Source organism: Erpetoichthys calabaricus, chromosome 3 (assembly GCF_900747795.2).
Source record: "Erpetoichthys calabaricus chromosome 3, fErpCal1.3, whole genome shotgun sequence".
In the NCBI taxonomy this organism is placed as follows: Eukaryota; Metazoa; Chordata; class Cladistia; order Polypteriformes; family Polypteridae; genus Erpetoichthys; species Erpetoichthys calabaricus.
The window spans coordinates 261,090,149-261,096,404 of NC_041396.2; positions in this window are offsets into that span (position 1 = coordinate 261,090,149).

The window sequence follows — 6,256 nt, forward strand, 5'->3', positions numbered from 1 at the left end:
GATCAGAGCCTCCATTGACTCCACGAAGATCACAGCATTGTCAGCAAAGTCAAGATCAGTGAATCTTTCTTCACCAACAGATGCCCCACAGCCGCTGGACCCCCCAAACCTACCCAACACCCAGTTCATGCAAGCATTGAACAGAGAAGGAGCAAGAACACACCCCTGACAAACCCCAGAATCAACTAGGAAAAACGCAGAGGTTCTGCCTCCACTCTGCACAGCACTCACAGTACCAGTGTACAGGCCAATCATGACATCCAGCAACTTCGGGGGGATCCCATAAAGTTTCAGGAGGTCTCACAGGGCAGCTCGATCAACTGAGTCAAATGCTTTACAAAAATTGACAAAGGCTGTGAAGAAACTCTACCGATATTCACATTTGTCTCGATGAGAATCCACAGTGCCAACATGCAGGTGATAGTAGACTTCTTAAGCATAAAACCAGACTGCTCTAGTTGCTGGTAGGTGAGCAAGTGATCACGGATCCTATTGAGGATGACCCTAGTGAGGACCTTACCTAGCACAGAGAGCAGTGTTATCCCCTTGTAGTTGCCGTAATACAGGTGATCACCCTTCCCTTTCTAGATATGGACAACAAGTCACATTTTCCAGTCTGTTGGGATGACGCCCGTCTACCAAATGGAAGCAAAGATTGCTTGCAATGCCAGGAGAACAGCATTGCCACCAACTTGGAGAAGTTCACCCTGTATACCACAGGTCCCTACAGCCTTTCCTACTCTCAGCTGGTTCACCACATGTACAATCTCAGTGAGACTGGGTGGTTCAGAGCTAATTGGAGGATCATCCTCAAAAACCTTGGACCCAGACATCCTAGCCAGAGGACCAGCTTTAAACAGCTGATCAAAGTTGCCAGTCCAGCAGGTCACAACTGCAGAGTCATCCTTCTCAGTTCCCGGTACAGACTGGAGTTACCATCGGGCCGTGCACTGTGATTCCTCTCTGTAATATTTAGGATGCAATGCAAGATGAAATATTTCCTTCTGGAAATCCCGGCAACACCAACACAGCCCTCAGCAACGTTCAGGGTCTTGTCACGGAAGGTCACCTACATCACAGTATGATCGGTATTTTCACCCAAGTCTGCAAGTTCCTCAAACTGTGTGCAAACTCATTAGATACAGCCAGATCTTGGAGTCAGGCCAGAGCCTTACATTAATAATCATGCCCCAAAGAAATAATAATCATAGACAACACTAAAATAAGATCACTTATTAAATGCATATTAAATGTCATAAACACAAAATAAAAAAGCCAATAACACATTTTGTAAGAACAGCATAGATCTTGCCAATTTAGGATCACCATTTAAGGAAAAAGGCAGTTTCATAATATTATATTATCTCCAAGTGATTCCAACCATCACTTTCATATCCAAAGTTAATTTTCTAGTGTGATCATCCAGGAGGGGAACCTCCCTGTACTCCAATTGGAAAAACAAAAGAAATGTAACTAATTGTATCTCAAATGTTGTAAGTCAGGGACAAAGTGTGCAGTGACCATTTTACTAGGCTTTTAGTGGCACACAAGGCCTGTTAAGACTGCAGATTTCTGCATCCCCTCCTACATTCCTAAGTAAACACTAAAGAAAATGATGAGACTACTTTGGTCAGCTCTGTACTGCATCTGATAACAAAGGTGTAATTCATACTTGAGCTGACACCTCTGCAGAGACTCCCTCAGACAAAATGGTGTCCAAATGGACATTCAGTTTTAGGCTTGTAACTGCTAACTGAACTCTGGGTTCAAAAATATGGTACCTGTAAGCAGGCACTGGATTTGTAACTTTGATCCCATCACCAGAGGTTACACCTTTCTTCATACTAGCTGCATTCACCTCTTGTGTGTCTTTGAAGAGCTAAAAACTAACAATCCCATCTGTTTGCGGGAGCTGAAAGCTGGCTATCTGTTTTGTTTGGGAAGTTAAAAGGTGATGAGTCAGACTCTTTGGGGCGAGAAGCCACAATCTATCTGTGGAGCAAAAAGCACAACTATTTTTGGCCTGGAAGCTAATCTTCATAGATCTTTAGAGCTGTATGACCTGATCCAGTCTGCCTATCCAAACTCTGTGCCAGTGACTGAGCCCTGTCTGAAAAGGCTGAAAAGCAGCACTACGTCAAGAAGGAAATTTCAGCATCTACACTCTTGTGCCAGAAAGAGCAACACTTTTCTCAATGAAGTTACTGTGGACACTGCAAGGCAGCATCACACCACATCATAAACAAAAAAAAACATGTAGCAAACACCAAGAGTACACTCCAACACAAGAAGAGTCTTCCACCTCAACCTGGAGCAACAACATGCAACTCCACACAGTATGGACGTCATCCTTGAAGGCTTGGTATTCTAAAACTGTTTACCTGTGCCAAGATAAATTAGAACTCTAAGTAGCCAGTAGATAGCCAACCTGTTTTGTGTTGTGTTTGTCTGTCTTGTCTGTGTTGTGTCTTGTATTCTATGTCAACATATATGCAATTATTATATTTCTAAAATCCTTGTGTTTATTAATAGATTGTATTTTTCAGTTTCTTAAAATGAGTGGGCTTCAGCTACCTTGAAGTCTAATGGTTGGGAACATCTTCTACAAAAAAAGTAAGGACAATAAAGTGGGAACAATACCAAATTGTTTAATTAATTACTGGCATTGCTAAAGGCAAAAGTGATCATTAATTAACTGATTGATTAACATCAATCAATTCTTCTCACATCATTATACATTTTCCTACATAAGTCACCTTGGATAAAGATGTCATCCAAATAAATAAATGTAAATGAAGCAGGAAAGACTGAAAATCAATCCAACAATGGTTGCCATCAACACGATTGGGAAAAGTAAAGATACCAGTTCAGGGTCCAGTGTGGATATAGAAGTTAGGATATAGAACTGGTCTGATACAGAAATCAGAAATGCACTGGATTATGTATGACAACATTTTTCTGAATTAGGTGATATACACATGTTAGTGAAGGATCACAACTAGACTCACTGTGCGTTTTATTTGTATAATTAATTTGGAAAAAATATGACTAGCAAGTTAAATTGGCAGATGATACAAAACCAGGTGGATTATCAGGTAATTGTAAATGAATCACTAAAACCACTAAGCAATCCACCTTAATAAAAGGACAAGTGCCTGTGTTTCAGTCAGGTTCTATGTCTCTCCTATGTGCCATTTAGTTTGGGATTCATTATACCGTATTTGTGATGTGCCATCTGTTGGAATGAAAAATACAACACATTTTATTACTGCATGCTATACAAAAACATTCCAACAGATGGTACACTGCAAATGTTATCACTGAATATGCTGTGATCTACATGGATTACTTAGATTTCATCCCATTTTAGATCTCTAGCACTGCCAGTTTAACATAAACAAACATTTTTTTATTAGTGCTAATCAGTTAACTTTAATCAACTGATTTTTATAAACCTGCTTATTCCAAAAAATGTTTACTGGGGATTAATGCCCAGAAACATTTGACAAAAAGGGGGAAAGAAGTACCAGTCCATCTAAAAACACACAAACTCACACTGGGCCAATTTAGAGTGGCCAGTCAACCTGACCTGCATGTCCTTAGGGTCTGGAAGGAAATTAGTATATTGGGAGAAAACCAACAGCGACAATGTGCAAAATCCAAACAAATGGTCCCCTGAGCTGGGATTTAAATTCATTAATTGTTGACATGAAACATGGCACCATCTTCCTGCTCTAAAGAAAATTTATAAAATATAATTATAAAACAGGGGGTCTACAGCTAGAAAGACATGGGGTCTTTTTGGCTTCATAGTTATCAATAACCATATAGTTTATAGAAACAACTAAAATAACTACTAAGATATTAGGGTTACTTAGCACGCTATATGGAGTGTACAGTAACAGAGATTATATTTAAGGAATATCACACCAGTGACACCTCATCTGGAGTACGGCAGTAACATTGGAGTGACCATTATAAGAGTGACGCAGCACTTAAAACAGTTCAGGAAATAGTTTTTAGATTCACTCAAAGATGTTAGCATGAGAAAAAACTGAATTTATTGAAGTGATTAAAATTATGAAAAAAAGAAAGTAGGGTGGGTGCCAAAATTTTATTTAAAATCACTTTTGCATGGAACAGCTTGCCAAGTTTGTAGGTAAGAGTAGCATCTTGGGAAGATTCAGATCTTTACTATTGATATTTGGAAATGTCAGAGTGTGTAAAAGGACATTAAACAAACATAAACTGAGCATGTTTTTAAATGTTACTTCTGTACCATGCGAAATTATGGAAACTATAGTAAGAAATGTTAGAAACACACCTACTGTATATGAAAATAATATATTAAGTAACTGCCAGCACAGGCAACTGGAGGTAACTGGAGTAGGGCGGCATAGTGGCACAGTGGGTAGTGCTGCCTCGCAGTTAGGAGACCTGGGTTCGCTTCCTGGGTCCTCCCTGCATGGAGTTTGCATGTTCTCCTCGTGTCTGCGTGGGTTTCCTCCGGGTACTCAAGTTTCCTCCCTCAGTCCAAAAACATGCAGGTTAGGTGCATTGGCGATCCTAAATTGTCCCTAGTGTGTGCATGGTGTGTGGGTGCGTGTTTGAGTGTGCCCGGGGATTTGTTCCCTGCCTTGCACCCTGTGTTGGCTGGGATTGGCTCCAGCAGACCCCCATGACCCTGTAGTTAGGATATAGCGGGTTGGATAATGGATGGATGGTAGCTGAAGTAGTTGACAAAAACAAAGCATATGACATAATTTACTTAACTTTCAAAAAGCCTTTGATACAGTTCTACTCTGATGATGAATGCTGAAATAAGAAGCTGTAGGCATCATAGGTAAACTACAAAACTGAATCTCTAGTTGGATAATCAGCAGGAGACAAAGAATACAGATAAGCGGAGAATGCTCAACGTGGAGTGAGGTCATCAGTAGAGTCCCTCAGGGGTCTGTCAATGGACTATTTCTTTTTCTGATTTTTATTAATAACATAAAATTCTGTGTAGTTAGTAAACTTGGAAATGATGCAGATAATCCTAAAATTGGAGGAATCGCAGATAATGAGGTAGCAGTAAAACAATTCAAAAAGACCTGGATAAGCTTCAGAACTGGGCAAATATTTGGAAACACTTGTAAAAAAGTGCAAAGTGCTACACATGGGCAGTAGGGACATCAATTATAAATACAAGGTGGAAGACATTGTCCTACAAGAAGCAGTCTCTGCAAAGGATTTAGGGGTTTATGTTGACACAACATTTTCAACATCTATGAAATGTGAAGAAGCCATTAAAAAGGCAAATAAAATGTTAGGTTAAAAAAACTATTGAATACAAATTAAGGGACATTATGATTGCAGTACATAATGCATTAGTTAGACTGCGTTTGGCTTATTGTGTGCTGTTCTAATCATCAAGGTACAAGAAAGACACAGCAGCACTTGAGGCTGTGTAGAGGAGGGCAGCCAGGTGCATCCCAGGATTTAAGAACATGTCCTACTGTACCAGATCAAACCTGCTTTCTCTCCTAATCCAGATTTTCAAAATGATCAAAGGCATTGATAATGTACATCAGCATAACTCTTTCAGCTGAATGGTGACTCATGTACTCGAGCACGCCAATAGAAATTAAGGGGAAGTGCATTTAAGACTGAAGCCAGGAAGCACTTCTTACTCAGAGTTGTGGGAATCTGCACAAATTACCAGGACATGGAGTTGAAGCAGAAGCCTTGACAGCCTTTCGGAAATGTCAGGATGAGATATTGGGACATCTTAGTTATTAGCTAAACAAAGAAGCTTGATGGACTGAATGATCTCCACTCGTTTGTAAGATTTGTTACGTTCTTACGTGCTTCACTGCTTTGAAAAACGGCATTCACATTGACTACACTTCTCGTCCAAGATCACAAAAGTGGCCTTATTACATATTAAGTCCAGGTTTTAAAAACCACAATCAACAAATCAATCTTATTTTGTGGTAAGTGAATTTTTAAAATAGTATTCACGTATTACATTTTGGATGTATAAGACTGGGCTGATGATCCTAAAATATACTGGCATTTTCGGAAGAATACCACGAGGATTCAGAATAAATGTATTCGTTGCTCCGTAATTACAATAAAAGCTGGCAGGGCAAATGTTGAAAACACCGGATTCGAATCACGTACACGTATAATAATTACATTAGCAAACATCCTGCGCTGAGAAGAGTCTCGTCCTTACTGCATAAAGCGCTTAGGAGGTTGAACCCCGGAT